At 40.2% G+C, this 2,977-nt stretch overlaps 1 protein-coding gene across 1 annotated transcript in view; it reads left to right on the top strand.

The window, feature by feature from the left end:
* Fgf14 (fibroblast growth factor 14) overlaps nucleotides 1-2,977 on the top strand; it is a 669,954-nt gene that overhangs the window by 453,067 nt on the left and 213,910 nt on the right. The gene's annotated exons all lie outside the window — the stretch shown is intronic.

Below are 2,977 nucleotides of genomic sequence, written 5' to 3'. Positions count from 1 at the left end.
AAAAAAAAAAAAAAAATTAAAAAGGAAGGAAAGAAGAAAAGAAAAAAACCAGAAACCAAGAACCAAGAGCACTTAATTGGAGTTCACACTCCTAAGGGCTTAATCAGATAAAAACCCTCTTCCTAAATAGTCTCTCTCCTCTCTTCTCTTCTCTTCTCTTCTCTTCTCTTCTCTTCTCTTCTCTTCTCTTCTCTTCTCTTCTCTTCTCTTCTCCTCTCCTCTTCTCTCCTCTCCTCTCTCCCTCCTATCTTTCTCTTTGTTTTATTTAAAGTCAAAGATGAAATTAATAAGCCTGAAGAGATTCTAAGGCAAGAAGAAGCCTTGTCAGTATCCTCCTTATGTTTGGTTTCCTCTGCACTCTCCTGGTTTCTCTCCAGCTCCACGCAGCCTTTTTTATCACAGCTTAAGACAGCAGATGGCTCTCTTGCGTTTTCTTTCAGTTATCTCTATTTGTAAACAGCCTAGTAGCCTTCGAGAGAAGGAATAGGAAAATGCGAGGATTAAGCTAAAAGACCTCGATTGCCCAATACAGCTCCTTTCTTCATGTTCTCCTGAAATACATCGAATAGATTGAGACCTCTAGAGATTTGAGAAATTTCGCTCTCTGAATAGATCCCGAGAGTCTTTCTATGCACTTCATCAGGGGTCCTAATAGAAAGATCGATTGGGTAGGATGCTTCTCTGGTATCAAATAGTTGAAAAGCTTCTGCCTCGAGGTGTGTTATTACAGTCAGTTGAAGCAGTGATGGTTAATTTCCTTTCCATCTTAAGAAAAAGAGGAGGCGAAACCCTGCCTTTACAGGAAGATATATTCTAGGAGACCTTTATACTTCTCTACCTTGTGGGCTTCTTCAAGGAAGGGTGATTGGCCAGGGTCACTGTCCGCGGTGCTGAACCTCAAACAAGCGGGAACTTGAGGTGCAATAAATAATGGAGAGGGGGTGACATATGAAGCTCAAAGCTGACTTCCCTACAGTCAAAGATTGGAAAATATGACTTAAACGCGAAAAAAAAAAACCCGTGAACACAGCTGCAATGGCAAGGAGCTCAAGCCTATTCAAGTTAATATCATGATGTGTTGGCTGGTGGAGTTGTAGTCAATTTAATTTCATCTTACTCTCTTTAAAAAAAAAAAAACACTACAAAATCTTTAGGTAAATCTGTTTGATTTAATCATTCAGAAATTCCAAACTAGAACTTTTCAAATATCCAACTGGCTTCTTTGCAGTAATGGCTCTCATTAGGGTTCTTTACCCCTGTGATTTAGCAAAAGAACAGACATACTTTTATCTGTGTTTTATTAGGGTTGCTCATCTCTCTGTAAACCACCTTCTTTCTTTGTGAGCCATGACACTGCTTCACAGATACATATTCAAAATATATTGGTTCTCCCCTTTTCTCAGTTTTCTCTTCAAACTCATGGGTAACAAAGCAGTACATAATTTTGACAAGGTAACTCTAAAATATTCCTCTTAGTAATTGTGGTGTTTGTACATGTAACAGCCAAGTGATGGGAATAACCTTACAGGGCATACCTCTTAATATTAAAAATGATATTATCCTAAACCTAATATTACCTGCCCTGGATCCAAATCTACACACTACCATTTCAGCAGATGTTCTCCACATCTCTAGTAAGAAAGGAGATCTAAAAGAAGAGCAGTGGAAGAAAAAAAAACTCCTTACAAGGGCAGGATATTGATGATGAGTTGTAGGGGGCAGAAGTCCAGCTTCCATAGAATAAATCCTAGGCTACACTTCCCTCATTTGCCTAGTAGTATCTTTGTAATACTTTTTGACTATTTCCCAAAACAAAGAAATAGTAAATTTTTGTTCAACTCTGCTTCAGAATCTTCCTGTCTTCCTTATCCTTCTTTCCAGTTCTCATGTAGTGTTGGGAGAAGATTTGTAAAACCCTGCCAATGACTGCCAAAGCATTCTTTGTCTGTGTCCATATTGGATGGTGAGAAGTTTGGCTTTTGCATTTCTTTCTCCTTGTCTTCCTGGAATGATAAGCAAAATTGGGCAGGGTGGTGGTAGTGGTGCATCTAGTGTTTGAATCAACTACAATCACTAACTGTTCATCCAAAGCATGAAGAGCTTTTCCTCAGTTTTCCTATTCCCAGCTGTGTTCCCTTTCTTGTCCCTTCACATGTTTAATCATCTGAGAGAGAACACTCTTAGGTCACAGGCATAACACTGAAGGGAAGAGACATAAAATATTATATTTGAATTTCAGATCTAGCTCAAGTGGCTTTGCTCTCTGATAGTGTTTTTCCATCTAGGCAAACCAAAGAAAAGCAGAGCTCTTGGTGACATGCCCTTAGTCTGACTGCTTTTTGCTAACCCTGACTGCTGCGACAGACACCCTTCTTCTACACTGTGCTAATCTTTGTGCTAAAGCTTCCTCAGTATTCTCCCAGGCTCTTATCCTAATTCAGCTCTCTGTGTAGAACCTGTGCAGCCCCTGGCTGCTCCTCTTCCACCCTTTGGGAAATAGAGCTGGAAGCTGTTTCCTCCATTCTATATTAGAAAAGATTATCTATGTCCTCTCTTCTGCTCCTTTCTTTTGCTGAGTATTGATGGTTCAGTATGATAAACCTACCCTTCTTGAGCAGCAGAAGAGAGCCCAACAAGTTTGGATGACTAGGTGAGAAGTGGAGGCACCTCCCTCCCCAGGGCTAACTCTCCTCCTTCCTCCTCCATGGTGTGGGGATGCTTTTTGGTGCTAGAGGGATTAATCAGAGAGCAGAAACCATCTCACCCTTCAACTGCTGCTGAGAGTTTTCTGTGGACTCTAGAACCCTAAGCTGTGACAGCCTTGGAAACATTCGAGTTTCATTTGAGCCAAAGCGCACCGATATTCCTTCAATTTTACCTCCTTAGGCTAGCGTTCCACCCCATGCAATTCATTTTACCTTTCTCTTTTTACTATTATTTTAAAACATAACTGCATATACTTTTTATTTGTGTGTGT

The sequence above is a fragment of the Mastomys coucha genome, unplaced genomic scaffold (assembly GCF_008632895.1).
Source record: "Mastomys coucha isolate ucsf_1 unplaced genomic scaffold, UCSF_Mcou_1 pScaffold9, whole genome shotgun sequence".
Lineage (NCBI taxonomy): Eukaryota > Metazoa > Chordata > Mammalia > Rodentia > Muridae > Mastomys > Mastomys coucha.
This window is presented reverse-complemented; position numbering and strand designations above follow the sequence as displayed.